The sequence below is a fragment of the Pleurodeles waltl genome, chromosome 8 (assembly GCF_031143425.1).
Source record: "Pleurodeles waltl isolate 20211129_DDA chromosome 8, aPleWal1.hap1.20221129, whole genome shotgun sequence".
Lineage (NCBI taxonomy): Eukaryota > Metazoa > Chordata > Amphibia > Caudata > Salamandridae > Pleurodeles > Pleurodeles waltl.
In genome coordinates, this window is record NC_090447.1 from 223263784 (window position 1) to 223283639 (window position 19856).

A 19856-nucleotide genomic window follows, 5' to 3' on the forward strand; every position below is an offset into this window, starting at 1 on the left:
ATACCAAAAACACACAACTGACACTCACAGCACTATGAAGCACACAGAAACATCATACATACATCCTTTACAATACAAATCATTGCCACTAGACTGACACTAAGACCACTGTAACAACTAGACACACATACTACATACCCCCATACATCCCTCACGCACCCCATTTCACACACCCAACCACAGTACCCACACTTAAACACACCACACAACACATCATCCGCGTCCACACAAAGGCACCCCTGTTTCACAGATGAGGAGTTAAGGGTCATGGTGGAGGAAATAGTCAGGGTATAGCCACAGCTGTTTGGAGCACAGGTACAGCAAAAATCCATTGCAAAGAAGATGGAGCTATGGAGGAGAATCGTGGACAGGGTGAACACTGTGGGACAGCATCCAAGAACAAGGGACAACATCAAGAAGAGATGGAAAGACCTACAGGGGAAGGTACGTTCCATAGCAGCAAGGCACCAGCTCACCATACAGAGGACTGGCGGTGGACCCCCACCTCCTCATCCACAGCTCACAGCATGGGAGGAGAAAATCTTGCCATTACTGCATCCTGAGAGACTCACTGGAGTTGCTGGAGGACTGGACACTGGTGAGTCAACATTTACTACTTATCAACCCCCATACCTGCATGCCACACATCCCTCACCCTCAGTCCCATCACTCCACTCCATCCCATACACTGCACCTCCTCATATGACTAAACCCAGTGCCCAGCCCTGCATGCTATACCAATGCATGGACAACTGTCCCTGCCCCACATGGACACCCATCACAAAAGCATGCACAGCATAGGGGTACTAACAATCCCACATAACATCAAAATACACAAACCAAGGTGGCAGGGCAACAGAAACGATAGAGGGGTAGATAGGGATGTATAATATGTCACAGTCATAAAGCATAATACATCACTTATATTGTCGCAGGTGCCCCAGCCAATGTCAGTGGAGAGGAGGTGCCATGACAAACCAGTCCCCTAACAGAAGATGCCCCCAGTGATGGCAGTAACTCTGGACTTCAGGATCTGGATCAACAACCTGGCCCATCAGGGACCACTGGACAGTCGGTCACCCCAGCCCACTCCCAGTCAACCACAGAGCCTCCCCCATCAGTATCTAACACCACAGCACCCACCCAGAGTCCCTACACTTCTGTCCCCAGGAGACATCAATCAGCAGTGTATCCACCTGTTCAGGGACCCCATTCCACACCTCACACCCAAGACAATCAGGGACCTGGGGTCAGTGGCAGTGGTTACACAGTTCAGATGACAGAGGCACAGTGCAACAGGGACAGTGGGAGGACCGCTGTGCACCGTGGGAACAGGCACAGGGAACTGACTCTCCAGGAGGCACTCACCAAGATCCTGGGTGCCTACCAACAATCCCAGGACACAATGGGCCAGATCCTTGACAACATACAGGAAAACAAGTGGCTGCAGGAGGAACACCATCAGGAGATCAGGGAGGACTTGCAGGCTCTCAACACCACCATGATCTCCACAGCATGGGTGCTGGCAGACATGGCCAACATCATGAGGGAATCGACAGCACACCAGTGGGCCCCTGCCACTAGCCAGTCAATTGACTAGCCCTTCATTTTCGCTGCAGCTGGTGGGCAGGAGGGCCCGCCACAGGACCCACAGGCCACCAGCACCCCTCCCCCTGCAGAAGGTGAACCACCCTGCAAATGTTCCCTACGACCCAGACAGAAGCCAGAGACATTTGCTAAGACCAAGACCACCGCCAGGAAATGATACTCTCCTGATTGGCCCCCTTGTGTCCCACCCTGTCACCATGTCCACTTTGAACGGCCTTTGATCCCCCTCCTATGGCCTCTTGGATACTGCACCTGTGCTACAAACAGACTGGAACAATACCCTGGACTTTCATCCCCCATTCCATTGCACTTTACACACAATTTTATAGCACCACAATAAACACCCTTGAATACAACTTGACTGACAGTATTTAATTTGTTGAAAATGGGCATTTAGGGGAACACTCACATCTGGTGCAAATGATATAGACACTGTAATAGCATACAATTAATGACCTGTAACTGCCTGTAGTAATCACATCAAGACACTGTTGTCATATCACCAACATCTGTCAAATGAGAAGCCATAGGTAACAGTAAGTTTAAATGCAAAGGAAGCGAATGCCATCATGCCTCAGTCACACAGATGAAATCAATATTCAGAGCAATGATCAGTTCCACTGTCTCACTTGTGTGTCATTGGAAGTATTAATGCATAACTGATGTTCTGTTGTCCACATCCTCTGCCTCCTCATCCTCACTGTCCTCAGAGTCCACTGCTGCCACAGGGGTATCTCCAGTCTCCTCCTCCTGCAGAAAAGGCACATGCCATGCGAGAGCCAGGTTGTGCAACATGCAGCATGCCTCTACTATCTGGCAGACCTTCCAGGGTGAGTAGCACAGGAATTCACCTGTCAGATGGAGGCCCCTGAACCTGGCCTTCAAGAGGCCAAAGGTACTTTCAATTATTCTTCTGGTTCACCCATGTGCTTCATTACAACGGTTCTCAGCACCTATCCTGGCATTCGTCACAGGGGTCAGAAGCCACAATAGGTTTGGGTGGCCAGAGTCACCTGCAAATAGTGAGGGCCAAACTTTAGCATTACACAATCCTAGGGGGATAACACCTGAAGACATACACTGACATACAATGGGTGGGGTCTCTGCCTCACCTTTTAGACAGACCATGTGCCTCTGTAGTTGGGCCATCACATTTGGAATGCTGCTATTCCTCAGGACAAAGACGTCATGCATTGACCCAGGATAATTGGCATTGACGTGGGAGATATACTGGTTCCCAGAAACACCTTTTGCACATTCAGTGAGTGGAAACTCTTCGGATTCCTGAAAACCCGTTCATTCTGGCGGGGGGGATGAATGCAATATGTGTACAGTCAATCGCCCCAATAATATTGGGGATGTGCCCCATTGCATAGAATCCTGCCTTAAAAGTGGCCAACTCTTCCACCTAGTGGAATACAATGTAGCTGCACATGTGCTTCACAAGAGCAGACAAAAGCCTTGCCAGCATGATTTAGAACATTGGCTGTGACATTTCTGCTACCAAGCCCACTGTCACTTGGAAAGATCCAGTTGCCAGTAAATGGAGCACTGATAGCACTTGCACAAGAGGGGGAATCCCAGTGGGATGACGGATGGCTGATATCAGGTCAGGCTCTAATTAGGCACGTAGCTCTGTGACTGTGGCCCTGTCCAGTCTATAGGTGAGTATAATGTGTCTGTCCTCCAGCGTCCACAAGGGGTCTGTACATGGAGGTTTGTCTCCTCCTACTATTCATCTGCAGCTGTAGGTATCTAAGGGACACAAGAGTGAGTAGGCTGTCACAATTTGAACAATGGAACCACCACCTCAGTGTACATACAGTATCAATGTGATGGGACAGTGGGATTGGTAAATTATGTGCTATTCTAGGCAATGACGCAGTTATGGTTTATCTGATCATTGTCCATCACCATGAATTGGCACCTGCCTGTCCTGTACCTTGGGACAGGTGGAAGTGAGGTAACTCCGCTGACGTTGGGCATTGTGGCAGAAGGCGGTCTTGCACCAACGTGCAATTCCTCATTGGCTAATATGGGGCTCTATGGAGTACAGTGGCTAATGGGAATCAGCGCTGGCGGTAACGGAGTACACCACGCAGACGTGACCACCATTTTCTATCCAAATCCTCACTTCTTTCCTGACTTTCCTCAGGACGACACCTACACTGTGTGTGCTGCTGTGGCCTGTGTCTGGAGCCTACCATGGCTCAGGTGACTGGGGAAAGGGCCCCTGCCTTCACTTCAGAGGAGTTGGAGAGATTGGTGGATGGGGTCCTACCCCAGTATGGACTTCTGTATGGGCTCCCAGACCAACAGTTGAGTACACCCAGGGCATGATGTATGTGGCAAGGCTCAATGGGGATGTGTGTGCAAGCATTGTGTCATCGGGGGATGCCTGGTGGTGGTGTACATGCTGGGCGCTGGACGATGTTTGTGCCAATGGTGATGGAAACGGGATTAGTGGGCCATATGTGTGACAGGCTGGATTGTATGTGTAATGATGTCCTTCTGTCTACATTCCCACTGCAGGTCAGCGCCCATCAAAAGAAAGGACTGTGGTGTCCCATCGCCAAGGATGTGTGAACCCTGGGGGTCTACAGCAGGTGGAGCACCCACTGCAGGAAACAGTGGGAGGTCCTGATACGCTGGGTGCAGAAGACCGGGGAGGCCCAGCTGGGATGGCCTCCCAATGAGGAAGGGGTGTCCGTTGGAACCTGACCCCACCTGATGGCCTGCATACTGGCTGTGGCCTACCCAGAGCTGGACGGGCACTTGAGGGCATCAATCAATCAATCAATCAATCAGAAATTTGTAAAGCGCACTACTCATACGTGAGGGTCTCAAGGTGCTGATGTGGGGGGGGCGGGGTGCTACTACTGCTCAACAGCCAGGTCTTGAAAAGTTTCCTGAAGGTAAGAACGTCTTTGATCTGACACAAGTGGGTGGGAAGAGTGTTTCATGTCTTGGCGACGAGGTGTGAGAATGATTTGCTGCCAGTTGTAGTTCTACGGATGTGTGGGACGGTTGCGAGGGTGAGGTCGGCAGAGCGGAGATGCTGGGTCGGGGTGTAGAAGGAGAGCCATCTGTTGAGTTATTCTGGTCCAGTGTTGTGCAGTGCTTTGTGAGCGTGGGTGAGGAGTTTGAAGGTGATTCTCTTGTTGACTGGAAGCCAGTCGAGGTCTCTCAGGTGGCCTGTGATGTGACAGTGGCAGCAATGTCCAGGATGAGGCGTGCGTAGGCATTCTAGGTGCACTGCAGCATTTTCTGGAGTTTGGCTGTGGTTCCTGCATCGAGGGCATGTCCGTAAACCAGTTTGCTGCTTACGAGGGCTAGGGTGACTGTTCTTCTGGTTTCGGTGGTGATCCATTTGTAGATCTTTCAGAGCATGCGGAGAGTGTTGAAACAGGAGGAGGAGATCACGTTGAGTTGCTGGGTCATGGATAATGAGGAATCCAAATTGAATCATAGGTTGCGTGCGTGGTCGGTGGGAGTCGGGGTGGCTCCGAGAGAAGTATGCCACCAGGAGTCATCTCATGCGGAGGGAGTGGAGCCAAAGATGAGGACTTCTGTCTTTTCGGAATTGAGTTTGAAGCAGCTGTTATTCATCCATTCAGCGATGGCCTTCATTCCTTCATGGAGGTTGGTCTTGGTGGTGTCTTTGGTGAGGGAGAGGATCAGTGGGTGTCGTCGCTGTATAACATGATGTTGAGGTTTTGAGATCGGGTGGTGTTAGTGAGCGGGGCCATGTAGATGTTGAAGAGGGTCGGGCTGAGGGACGAACCCTGGAGTACACCGCAGATGATTTTGGTGGCCTCTGAGCGGAATGGGGAAGGCGGACTCTCTGGGTTCTGCCAGTGAGAAAGGAGGTGACCCAGTCCAGGTCTCTGATGTGCATTCCTGCATTGCTGAGGTGTGAGCATAGGGTGTGGTGGCAGACAGTCTTGAACTCGGCTGAGAGGTCCAGGAAGATGAGGGCTGTGGTTTCGCTATTGTCCAGTATGGTTCTGATGTAGTCGGTGGCGTCGATGAGGGCAGTTTTGGTACTCTGGTTGCTGCAGAATCTGGATTGGGAAGAGTCCAGCGTGTAGTTCTCATTGAGGAAGTGGGTTAGTTGTCTGTTGACAGCCTTCTCAATGACTTTTGCCGGGAAGGGGAGCAGGGAGATAGGCCGGAAGTTCTTGAGGTCCTTTGGGTCCGCCTTGGGTTTTTTGAGGAGGGCGTTGATCTCGCTGTGTTTCCAGCATCATAGGGCATCACAGCAGCCACAAGGGGGTGAGTACAGTGGGCATCACTACAATATTTGGTAGGTGGCATGTGATACGGGTGCTGCGTGTGAGTTGGTGGGTTCTCCATAATCCCAAGCTAGACATTGCAGCGTGATCCAGCTCAAGGGTAATTGATATATGGCAAATGCAGGTAACCTAGCTTGTTTGCATTCCATGTCAATCAGGGCTTTGTGTGTCCCAGGAGGTGTGCAGTTGGCGGTGTTTGGCCCTCATTTCGCTGTGGCATCTACCCAAATCAATGGCAGTGCAGTTCATAGTGCTCAATCCTGATCCCTGTGTGTGACGGTGCTGGGTATGCCAACTGGGTATGCCAACTGTGCAGTAATTGACCCAGTGTTACCTTTCTCCATCTCTCCCCCTTTTTCCTTCTGACATCCTGTCCATATGTGCATTATCATCATCTGGCGGAGGAGCAGGGGCACCGGCGACAGAAGGAGCTGCATCCAACATGACCCAGAAGGCAGATTTCCACCAATAATGAAGGAACCGGTGGGACAAAGGGCAAGGGGAGCACCAGGGTGGAGACAGGAGCTTACAACACTGACTCAGATAACTCCTCTGATTGAAGCTCCCTGGTGGTGGTCTCTGTGATCACCAAAGCCACAGGCACAGCCACCACTCCCGTACCCGCACCGCCCTCCCAGTAGCCCCTCAGCAAGTTGCCCTTCGCCCCAGGCACCTAAGGCCCTGCCACAGTGAGCCCTGCTGCCCTGAGTGAGGAGGCTATTGACTTCCTGAGAAACATCTCTGTAGGGCAGTCAACCATTATGAATGCCATCCAGGGGCTGGCATCCCAGATGCAGCAATGCAATGCATTCCTGGACGGCATCCACAGTGGCTTGGCGGCCCAACAGAGATCGATTCAGGCTCTGTCCTCCTCTCTGATGGCAGCCATTGTCCCTGTCCTACCGTCCCCCCTCCAATTACCACTTCCCAGTCCCAGTCTCCTCAACCCCAACCCATCCCATGTACACATACAGACGAACATGCACACAAGAGTGTCACAGTCAAACACAAGCAACACGCTTCAGCCCACAAGCACTAACGCAAACACAAGACAGTTTCACACACAACCACATCCACAGCCTCCACTGTCTGCCCCTCCTCCTCCTCCCCACCTCCCTCACAGTCACATCAACACTCACTCCTGCATGCACCAGCATCACCACACCAATCAGCACTTACCCCTCACTTGCAGACACTTCCACAATATCCATCCACGTGTCCCCTGTGTCCTCCCCCCCTGGCTGTCCCCCCTCCTAAAGGACACAAAAACAGGCACTCAGACACCCAACAGCCATCCACCTCACATCAGCACACTCCCCATGCACCTGCACCAAAAGTCCAGCAGACGTACTCCTCCAACAACCACTCCCTCAACCTCCACTCCCATTCCTCCTCCCTTATCCCGCCCACCGTCCCTAAGAAACTTTTCCTTGCCCAACTTGACCTCTTCCCTCCCACTCCTCCCCCATCCTGCCCGTAAGCGCAGGGTCCCAACGACCCAGCCCAGCACCTCAGCCAACCAGTCCACGGGGACAGTGGAGGCACCTCGTAGTCGTGGAGGCAAAACAGTGAAGGATCCCACTCCACCAGCCAGGAAGGGGAAGGATCCCACTCCAACAGCCAGGAAAGGGAAGGATCCCACTCCAAAAGCCAGGAAGGGGAAGGATCCTACCCCACCGTCCCTAAGACATTTTTCCTTGCCCAACTTGACCTCTTCCTTCCCACTCCTCCCCGTCCGGCACGTAACAGCAGGGTCCCAACGACCCAGCCCAGCACCTCAACCAACCAGTCCACGGGGACAGTGGAGGCACCTCCTAGTCATGGAGGCAAGACAGTGAAGGATCCCACTTCACCAGCCAGGAAGGGGAAGGATCCCCACTCCAACAGCCAGGACAGGGAAAAAGCCCTCACCTCCTGCCATAAAAGTGAAGAAGCCCTCACCTCCAGCTGTGACTCAGCATCCTTCACCTTCAAAGGAGGCTGCCCGGGAGACACCTTCCACAGCTAAGACACAGCAGCCCTCGCCTCCAATGGAGGCTGCCCCGGAGGCACCTTTCACAGCAGCCCTTGCCTCCAGCAGAGGCTGGCAGGGTACTACCACCACCAGTGGTCACGAAGCCCTCACCTCCAGCTGAGATGGTGCAGTCCTCATTTCCAGCAGCGGACATGTAGGCCACCCTCCAGGGACTGCTATACAAGGAGCCCCCTCCAGAAGCATTGGGCAAGTTCCCCACCTCAGAGACTGTGACCTTGAACTCCCCAGCAAAGAGAAATGGGCATGGAACCCCCTCCAGAACCAGTGGGCAAGTTTCCCACCTCAGAGACTATGACCTTGAACTCCCTAGCATTGGGAAAGGTGCATGGAGCCCCCTACAGAACCAGTGGGTAAGTTCTTGACTTCGGCACAACCCCTTCCCCCTGAGTGCCTGCCCTCTTCAATAATAATGCCCCTGCACAGTTCTGTGAGGATGTCTCCAGGATGCGAGTTGTGCCTTGGATTGTGCCCTGTGGCCATGTCAGCCCTTAGTACTTTGGACTGGGCATTGGCCCTTTGTGGACAATTGTACATATCTGGTTCATGTGGTGGCTTTTGACTTGCTAATACATTTTCAGTACTTCCGAACTCTAGTTCTTGTATTATTATTATTATGCCGTGTGATGTGTGGCATTGGTTTACGTCTGCAGCTGGTTGTATGTATGGTGTGTGTGTGTCTGGTGTGTGTTGTGCGTTTGTGTATCACTCTCCTTTTCTTCCCTCCCTTATGTGCTAGGCACCTGTACTCACCGTCGTCGTCTTCATCAGTGTTGGTATTCCAGGTGCAGCATGGCGTAGAAAAGCGGGAAGACTTGCAGTTCCAGTTCCATGGCGGCGTTGTTCTCCTCAGTGTCTCTGGTGGTGAGTCTTTGGTCTTCTGTGCAGTGTTTCTCTCAGGCTTTTTATGGCGTTGGTTCTGCCCCGGAAATTGTGGCAGAATGCAAGGTCATGATGTGGTGGGCAGTACCTTGTCTTCCGCCTGGCTGTTGATTGCTATAGCCGTGGTGAGTGGTGTTGACGCCCTGACAGATGGTGTGGTATATTGGCTGTCTATGAGAGTTCTCACTGCCATGGTCATAATTTGGTGATAATTACCGCCAGCCTGTTGGCGGTATTTCTGCCACTTTATCACTCACCGCCAATGTCGTTATGACCACCATAGTCATTGATCTGTCTGTACTGCTCAAGCTTATGTTGCAACAAGTAATAGGTCGTGTTCCACTGTGTTGCCACCTCCTGCATGAGGGCTTTAACTGGTATTCTATTAGCATGCTGAATAATCCTGAACTGATTCAGAGCTTTAAAAGAATGACTGAAATTTGTGCAGATTCTCCTGGAGGTGGTGAGGACGTCCCTGGCTATATCTTCCTGTTTAAGAAAGTCCAGCATAACCAGGTTGATGCAATGCACCAAACACAGGACCCTGAAATAGCGGTAGGGGTTGGTTCAGGTCTCAGCAGGGACATTATAAATATGGAAGCTAGAGGTAAGACCTGTGTCACATCCCTCAGAATAGGTTGAATAGGAGGGGTAATGTCAGTCTCCACTGTGCCAGCTTCCATAGTAACGACTGCCTCTTCTTCATGGTCCTAACCCTATTCTGTTTTTCTAGGGCTTTCAGGAACTTATCTTTTCTGTTAAGTCTTCTGGTGTGTCTCAGCCTCTACCTGGGTCCAATCCATGTTCAGGTTATCATCAGAAGGGGTGCTTGGAGAAGATGGTCCAATACCCTTCCTTTTTCTTGCTGGTGACCTGGAAGCCAATGACTCTAATACGTTATTGCTAAGCAGGAAGCTCAGTTTCCTGCTCTGCTCCAAATTCAGAAAGATCTATGATTGCTGGTTGTGGCTGCTGTCCACTCTACTCTGTTTCCTGAAACTATTGTGTACTCATTTGTGAAAGGAACAAATCAATTCAAACTCATTGCTCGTTGGCATAGCCATGATTCCAGTGGCTGCCTTACTGATGGACATGAGCTTGAATTTAGGTGGGATTATATCATTACAGCAGGAGTGCTGCTCCCAGCTTCCATTACAGTGATTGGTGTGGCAGGCACAAGTTTCTGGAAAAAGGCTGAGTTCCGCACACCAATGGTGGAAAGCTGCTTCTTCTCTGTAGGAACTTTCTTGGCAGCACCTTTCATTGGGGCTATCTTAAAGCTGTCACTTGCCAGTGGCATTGAGCTGCACAAGTGGAAGAAACTGGAGGACTGACGTCACATGTTGTGTGGTCATGTGTCTCTCCTCTTCTGCACCTAAAAGCAAACATGCAAGGAAAAAATAGTCAAGAGTAGTATTGTTTCAGTTTAAATTAATACAGACAAAGACAATATCATTTAGTGTGGTTGGGTATTTCAGTGATTATCCTAAGTAATTGACAACAATATATCCAACCATTATGATGTGAAAGCACACCACCATAAAATATAATTTAATTTCCAATCAGGATAACGACGTACAGATCTAGTTCTTTGCTTTATGTGCATCTATTCTAAAGGGGACACCAGTGGCAGTCAGGAAGGTGGATTGGAAAGTAGGATAATCCTTAAAAAAATGAAGGCTGGTGTATGCCTATGGTAGGCAAGCGGTCTAGGGTGAAATGGAATAATATCTCAATAAATTAATGCTGTTGAGCAGGCTATGCCCCTTTGAAAGTCAGAGGGTAAATGAATGGAGGCAAAACAACCAAAAAATAAATTAAGGGCCAGATGTATCAAATGATTTTGCACTCGCAAACAGCTAAATCGGCCGTTTGCGAGTGCAAAATCGTGGTCTGCAATGCATCAAAGGCATTCGCAGACCACAAAATGAAAATCGCTAAAATTGCGATTTTCTGCGTTGCAACGTGGATTTTGCGAATCGCAATTTGGGATTCGCAAAATCCAGGTCGCAAGGCAATTCTGCAACAAATTGCAAATTGCGATTTTTCACAGAATGGTATTTTGCACATGCAAAATACCATTGTCTGCAACCAGGTTGTAACCTGGTGCAAAATTTAAAAATGCAGTAAAACTGCATTTTTTAATTTAATATGTAAAGCACAAATGCCCTTTTGGCATGTGTGTACTTTACATTGTAAAAAAAAAAAAATTGGGGTGCAGGAGAGGTGGCCTTAGGCCCCCAGCACCCTGCCCTTTTGCATTTCCCAAAATGCGATTTCTGGTTCAGAAATCGCAATTTAGGAAATGCTAAAAATTCTGCTGGCCCATAGCTGCAAATGGGGCCAGTATCGCAATTTGCGATTCGATAATTGCATTTGCGATTTTTAAGAAATCGCAATTACCGAATCGCAAATGTGATACATGGCCCTTTGCGAGTCGGTAATTGCAATTTCTTAAAAATCGCAATTACCAAATCGCAATGGGCCAGATTCATATATCTGGCCCTCAGAAAATAAACTAAAAAATGTAAACAAATACCATTAAAAATTAAAAGAAAAAAAGAAAAAGAAAAAATGATTTGCTGATGTTTGTACTACAGGAGTATGAGATTATAATTTAGTGCCAAGGAGATACAGATGAAAAATGCAACAAGTGCATGGAATATAAAGCATTGTTCATCATAACCATATTCACAATTTTCTATACTACAATGATCTTCAAGCATATTATTAAGCTGATATTAGGGAAATGTTAAAAAATGAACACAAATAAAAAGCCATAGCCCTCCCCTATAAATCTTCCAAGTAAATGACTTTGAAATCCGGAATAAATAACAGGTGGCTGTACAAAATGGCTTCCAACCACATGGTCAAAACAACAACAGTAAGCAAGGGGGCATGGAGATCAAAGAACACATATAAACCTATGCCAAAAGCACACTGATTGGCTGCACAAAATGTCTTCTGGCCAAATGGTCAAACAACAACAGTGAGCAAGAAGGAATATAGTACAGTATTATGAGGATCGCATAGATCAAGTAGCCAATAAACGCAAATAAATGTTTGAATAGTGAAGGACTTTGTTGAACCTGTGACTATTCAGAGAGGCAAAGCTGCTTTGGCAGATTGGTGTGAACAACTCTCAAAATTTTTTCACAATTAAATTGTGGCAATACAAAACAGCTTGTCTGTAAGTGTAAATTCTGACATTATTATGCATGATTTATCACAAATTCTTATGGGTTCCTTATCGTTTAGCTACCTAGTTGAGTTCAGGACCTTTATGATTGAAGATTTCCAAGAGTGCTATATAAAATCTGCAATCTTGCTCTCCTCTGGAATCCTGTCCTCCATCTATTTTGGTTTTAGGCGTGGATACGATCAATGTCATTCTCAATGAGGTAGTGAACAAATCTTTTAATTTGACTACGGTACCCTCTATTGAAAGAGAGCCAAATTGTTGCACTTTTAAAAAAGCTGAGTGCTGACCCCAACTGCCTATCAACTCTAGGCCTCTTTCTCTTCTACTTGCACCACCTAAGCTGGCTGAAAAGTTTGTTAACTTTAAACTCTCTGCCTAGCTCGAGGCTAATGGACTTCTCCATTCAAGTCAATCAGGTTCAGACCCATAGTACAGAGACTTCTTTGGTCGAGGTCTCTGAGATGGTAAGAAGCACCATTGATGGTGGTAGTAAGGCAGTATTAGTATTGCTGGACTTCTCAGCGGCATTTGACACTGTACTCCATGACAGACTGCTGTCTCATTTCCTTGAGGTGGGCATTAAAATAAAACCTGGAAACAGTTGACGTCCTTTCTGGAGGATAGAAGGTAGGAGGTATGGTTACCTTCTTATTCCTCTTCCGTTCAGTTGGTGTCGGTTGGCGTCCCGCAGGGTTTGGCACTTAGTCGTACAATGTTTAACATCTATATGGCTCCCTTGGCTAAGCGAGTGGAATATTTTGGAGCTAAGATTGTTTCATATGCTAACAATACTCATATTTTCTTTGCATTTAGCGAAAGTAAAACCAATAATCCTGAGTTAGTTCAACCATATCTTCTTGATGTGTTTCAGTGGTGGACAATCAATCAGCTAAAGTGCAACACGGAGAAAATTGAGGTGCCCAGTTTTGGATGCAATCCCATTTTAGATATGGATGTTCTTTGGCCCTTGGAAATACCTGCTTCTGACACACAGGCTACTGTTGCAAAAAATCTAGGCATTAAATTTGATACTAAACTATCCTTTCACGACCAAATTATTTTGTTGGTTGGAGTATGCTTTGGCATCCCACCCATGACTAAGAAGTATTTGTTCCTTGTATCTTCTTCATCTAAGATCACTATTATTTTGGCCTTGATGATGTCTAGATTAGGTTATGCAAATGCATTTTATGCAGGGTTGCCCAAGTGTTTGCTTAATAAGCTTCAGGTGGGTCAGAATGCAGTGTCATGGATGCCTTAGGTATTCCTAGATGGGAGCACATCTCTTCTCATCTATACAACTAGCACTAGCTTCCTATTGAAAAAAGGGTATTGTTTAAAGTGGCTCTTTTAATGCATAGAGCCCTGCATCACTCTCGTCCTGTGTATTTATTTGCCAGAATACCCCTATATGAACCAAGGAGAGCCCTATGATCTTCTACTAGTTATCTGGTGAGAGTATCTAGAATACATCTGAATATGGTAGGCAGTCACTGTTTTTTCTTTTCTCTGCCCACATAGCTGGAATACCCTGCCCCTTGACTCCGTCAAACAACGGTGGAGAGTATTTTTAAGAAAAATCTTTAAACATTTTTTTGTTTTGTAACTGTATTTATGTGTGAGGCCCCTAGCACAGGGACACTCAGGAGTAGCTGTGCACTTTATAAATGTAATCACTATCACTATCACTATGGACAACGAAGAACACATGCAAGCCTATGCCAAAAGCACATTGGCTGGCTATACAAACCAGCCACATGGTTAACCGACAGACAAGGAGGCATGGAAAACAAAGAACACATTCATGCCTGTGGACACAAACTACACAAAATGGCCACCAGCCACATGGCATGGAGAACAAATACAAATGGCAACACACTCATACACACACTGAACAGACAAAGGAGGCATGGTAACACTGAAGGGAACACCATCATAATATCAGCAATGCCAAACACAAACTTAACTGAGCTATAAACATTTTACAACAAACATCCTTTGATGGCATTGAATATTACCCCAAAATAAACACTTTTTGCAGAAAGAATGTGAAATAAAAACAATAACTCATTAACATTTTTAATTTAATCCAATGCCATCCCTGTACTAAATGGTTTTACTTAAAACACTGTGGCCCTCATTACAACTTTGGCCGCCAACATACCGTCGCTGTGGCTACCAGCAGGCCACGCGTATTATGACCGTCGACGGAATTCCGCCAGAAGGCGGCGGCAGATGGCGGTAAGGTGGCACTGCTGTCAGCAGCACCGCCATGCTAGCAAAACACTGGCGACCATATCATGAGCAATGATACGTCCTGGCGGTATTTTGCTGTCAGACGCTGCAGCTGACAGCAGCGCCGCGTCCCATCTCCAGCGGGAGGACCCACTGCAAGCAGGTAAGTCGGGTTCTCTGACAGGAGAGGGGGTGGGGGGTGTTGTTTACTTGTGTGGGGGTGTTGTGGGAAGGGGGTGTGTGTATGTTTTGGTATGCGTGCATGAGGGTGTGAGTTGCGTTGAGTGAGGGCGAGAATAACTGAATGTAAGTATATGTTGTGTGTAGTGAATATGTGGGTGAGCCAATGTATGTTAGTGTGGGTTGACGTGTGTGGGAATGCATGTGTGCATGCATGGGTGAATGTAGGTATGTGTGTGTGTATGCGTGTGTATGTCGGTGTGTGTAGGTGTGTGTATGTTGGGGGGAGGTCAGAAGGGTGAGGGTGGTGGAGGACGCTGGGGAGGAGGAGGGGGCGGGGAGACCCCTATGAGTGCCAGGGAAGGCATTCCCTGGCACTGATAGTGCCTACCGTCACGCAAACCATGGTGGTAGGTGGGGTCATAATCTTGAGGGTGGGATTGTAACGGCCACCTGGCTGGAGACCGAAGTCTCCTGCCCAGCGGCCGTTACCACCCTGGTGGTAGGTGTGTTAAAGTGGCTGTCTGTGTTGGCGGTTACCGCTGTGGTCATAATCCCATTTTTTTACCGCCAGCCTGTTGGCAGTATTAACGCCACCTTATCACCGACCGCCAGGGTCATAATGAGGGCCTATACACCACAGAAAGAGTTCTTTCATGTACTGATGATTAATAGTTTGCCTACTGACTGGTTGGTTCATTGGCAAAATAGGGCACATAGTAAAATAAATGAATAGTGGGATTGAAACAAATTTGGGGAAAAAGAGCTGAACTGTGCAAAAGGTGAAACATGAAATGCAAATAATAACTAGACCCTACTGAAACTCTAGGCCACCCACCACAATGAAATTTAAAAAATCAAATAAATGTGCAATACTGGTGCATGCCCTATCAACACACTGGCCCTCATTCCGACCCTGGCGGTCATAGACCGCCAGGGTCGCGAATGACGGAAGCACCGCCAACAGGCTGGCGGTGCTTCATTCGTCATTCTGACCGCGGCGTTAAAGCCGCGGTCGCCCAGCCGGGTCCGGCGGTTTCCCGCCGGATTTCCCCCGGCTGGGAGAATCCTCCAGGGCAGCGCTGCAAGCAGCGCTGCCCTGGGGATTACGACCCCCTTCCCGCCAGCCTGTTTCTGGCGGTTTACACCGCCAGGAAGAGGCTGGCGGGAACGGGTGTCCTGGGGCCCCCTAACAGGGCCCCAGCCTGCTTTTCACTGTCTGCCTAGCAGACAGTGAAAAGCGCGACGGGTGCAATTGCACCCGTCGCACACCTGCAACACCGCCGGCTCCATTCGGAGCCGGCTTCAGTGTTGCAGGCCGCCTTCCCACTGGGCAGGCGGGTGCTAACAATGTTAGCACCCGCCGGCCCAGCGAGAAGGTCGGAATGGCCCCAGCGGTCTTTTGACCCCCACAGTGTCCATAAAAATAGGCTTTGACCTTACTTGTGATATCACACAAACAAAGTTCTTAAATCCAATGGTACATATGAGGCAAGGAGAGTGAACATTTCACCATAAAATTCAAGTGAAAAGTGACAAAGGGACCAGGAGATGGAGAAAGCACTAGGAGGAGCCTGCTGGACAGTAACAGATATTTAGAGTCTGCCTTCCTGTTGGAACAATAATTAAAGAAAAAAAGGATCCTCACACTAAATGACATCTTGAACATTCCATGGAAGTAGAAAATACCCTAAAAAATACCTTTTTGAGTAGATTTAGCTCCTTCTTAAGTATAGAATCTGCTTGAGGTGCAGCTAAGGGTCCTCTCCATTGCTTGAGCTTGCCAGAGGCATGATAGAGGTGCACCAGTGGCTGGAAACTGCAGTAGTGGGCTTGAAATCTCAAGTGGCCTAAGAGCATTGTGGCCCTTGCCAGCGCACACCATAAACAAGTCCCATGCACGCTAATGAAAATAAATTCTATCACACGCAGGATGGTGACATTTAGGGAATTCAACATTACTCCTCGAAGCATGTAGTGTCCGAATTCCCCAAACACCCTGAGTGGAAATAAGGACCTTTGGAATTTGTGATGTGCTTAGTCACAGGGCCACATTTTACCCACACACGCATCACATAACAATCACACTGACTGCATGGAATTAAGCCAGAATACCACCATAGTAAAAGTGCTTTTTTTTTTTAAAGGATTTGATAGTAATTTGTGTTTAAAAATGACCTCTCTCAGTTGTACAGGGGCATGAAACAATGTTGCCCTTTGTTGCCAATGCTGTTCGCACTGGCAATATAGTGCCTGGCTCAGTAGATCAGAGTGGATGCACAGATCTGGGGATAGCCGTGTGATGCAGGTAGGAAGGAAAGAATCTCCTTATATGTGGCCCATGTTCTGTTATATTTGACCCAGGAGCCTATGACACCCCAGAGGTTGGAGGACATCTTTCAGGTCTTTGTGAAGGTCTTAGGATTTCCTTTCACTCGGACAAATTCTTACTGTTTCCAATAGATAGTTGGGATTGGTACTACCACTAACTGGGACAAATCTTTACTGTTTGCAATAGATAGCTGGGATTGGTACTTCCACTTAGTGTGGAGATGATTACATTTAAATACTTGGAGATCTGGATTACCAGAAGCTGGGGTTTGTGCTGCAATGCTAATTTGGTCGCTTTGTTGGTGCCATTTGCTCATAATGAATGACATTAGCAGTCATTGCCAAAGTCCGTTTTTGGTGGCTCTTCTCTGTTTTCTCTATATCAGAACTCATAGTATAGACTTTCGGATACCTTCTTTACAAGAGTTAGGGCATTGGTGTGTACCCTACTATGGGTAGGTGGGCAGCTGAGGGTGGCCTGTATACCCTCCACAGGTCTGAATATGATAGTGGGATAGCATTGCCAAATATACACAAGTATTATGAGGCTGCATAGGTCTGCATGGTTAATCAGTGGATGTTATGTCCAATGGGGAGACCCAATGTTTTGATTTGATCAGCAGGCTCTGGGTAATAGAAGCTACCTACACTGGCTGTATGGGGGTAAACTGGACTCACCATTGTGTTCGGCTATGGAATTCATGGTTCAGATTTGGAGAAAGTTAACTGAGGTAATGGGATGGGCATTCGATTGACCCCGAGAACACCATTGTGGGAGTGATCTGGGCTCCCAAGAGTGACGGCTTTAGAGGGTTTTTAAGGATGGAATAACATAGCATTTTGACCCTGGCAGAGGAGTGGATGCTAATGGTGTGGGCCATTTCGGCATCTCTCCACCTTATCCAACTAAAAATCTTACACTGAGTCTATTATACTTGTATGTTACTTTGTAAATTGAGTAGGGCTGCAAATGCTGCAAATGCTGATTGTCTTCAGGGATGCACCCAGTGCGGCAACTTCTATCATATGCTATGGAGCTGCCCTAAGATCAGGACTTTCTGGGAGGTGGTGAGGGAAACATTGGTGGAGTCTACGGGTGTGCCACTAGAGCTTCAGCCTGGACTGGCACTGTTGGGCAATTGGGGACAGACGGATCACAAGTGATATCGCAGACTACTGGTGAATCTGGGCTGCATGGTGGCAAAATGGGATATTGCAAAGAAGTGGGGTTCAGTGACTGCTCCTGAACACCAACAATGGTTATATAGTATGGATCATTGTTGAATACTGGAAAAGGAAGTCTTTTGAGGTAGGGGTTGTGAGCAGAAATAGGAAACAAATTTGAGATGGTTGTTCTCTGGTTTGGGATAAAATGGGTATCTACAGAGGGGACACTTGCTGCCTGAGGTGGAGTTTGTAATGCCAAAAATAGAGGATGTCCTGGGCTGGATCTGTGGAGTGCTGGAAGTTTGTAAATGGATGTAACATTAGGACGCATTGAACTGGATTCACTCTGCAATAAATGCATACATATACCATGGTGGGGTGGGGGGGAGGTGTTTTGGTATGATGTTTGTGGAGATTGCAAAACCTAATAACAACATATATGAAAACAACCTCTCAATAATGAGTAAAGTGTATTTGCAACACAATTAATAATAGTATTTTTGATGTGTAACATTAATAGAGGCATGCTAGCCATGTCTGCTACTCTCTCCAGTCTGCAGCATGTTTTTGGGGCAGGTATAATGGATGATTTATTATCTTACCATAATTCCAATGGTCCTGCTGTTCGCCAACTGCCTTTTCAAAACTCTGAGTGAGTCCATAGCAAGAACATGCAGATGAAAATGTTTTATTAATATTATTGTTATTATTATTAGTAGCATTAGTAGTAGTAGCAGTAGTAGTAGTAGTAGTAGTAATGATAATATTAATAATAATAATCATCATCATCATAATGTCACACATGTCACGTATAAGAGATGTAAGAGGTGTCCTGTAAGTAGACAGTAGGAAAAACAATTCTCTACAGTACAGGAAAGGGAATGGGATATACTTTATTTGGCAAATTTGTCATAGAATACCTCATTGGCCAAACTCTAAATCAGGCACATAGTTTCAATTTGCACCTTGGTCTCGCCCTTAACCAAAAATGATTTTCAACAAATATCTTTGCTTGACTGTAGGGATAGTTACTCTACTGTAATGTAAGTTGGACAGAGTAACCCTTTGCAGGCTGAGGACGTCCAGGAGCCGTCTGACACTGCAGTGCTCATGTGTGTCAGACTGCTCCCGGCCATCCATGCACAAGAAACTAGAATTCCTTTCGATATTTTCAGCTTTGGTTGCTGGTAAAGAGCTTCCCCAGCAACCAAGGGTGAAAATATCCCCATCTTGTAATGAAGATGAGCACGCTGTGCTCGCCAACATCATTACACGGGAAATTAAAGTAAAATGAGGCAATCAGCTCATTTGCTTACATGTTCTATGGTGCTCAGGGGAATATTCCTGCCCCCTGAGCACTGATTTCAACAGGATAGGTATCATTGGAAAAGGGAGAATCTCCCCTTTCCAAAGGTGCCTTTCACTATTGGATCTCTACTTGGGGATCACTTCAGGAGGGCAATCCCTAAGCAAGGATCCATTCCACTAGACCACCAGGGAGGGAGGAGCGGCCCCTTGGGGGAGGGCTTTTGCTCCCCCTTATATATTTTTTTATTAATCCAGACTTTCTGACTCTCAGGGGAGTAAAAAGCCCACTTGATGCCAGGGCTTTTTTTTTTTTATAAGAGGGGTGGGGGAATTCTATTAAAGGCATGGCAATTCCCCTACCCCAAATAAATAGGGACATAGGGGGTCATTCTGAGTCTGGCGGGCGGCGGAGGCCGCCCGCCAGACTTCCCCCCTCCAAAATACCGCTCCGCGGTCGAAAGACCGCTGAGGGTATTCTAAGTTTTTCCCTGGGCTGGCGGGCGGTCGCCAAAAGACCGCCCGCCAGCCCAGGGAAAAACTCCCTTCCCACGAGGATGCCGGCTCGTAATCGAGCCGGCGGAGTGGGAAGGTGCGACGGGTGCTGTTGCACCCGTCG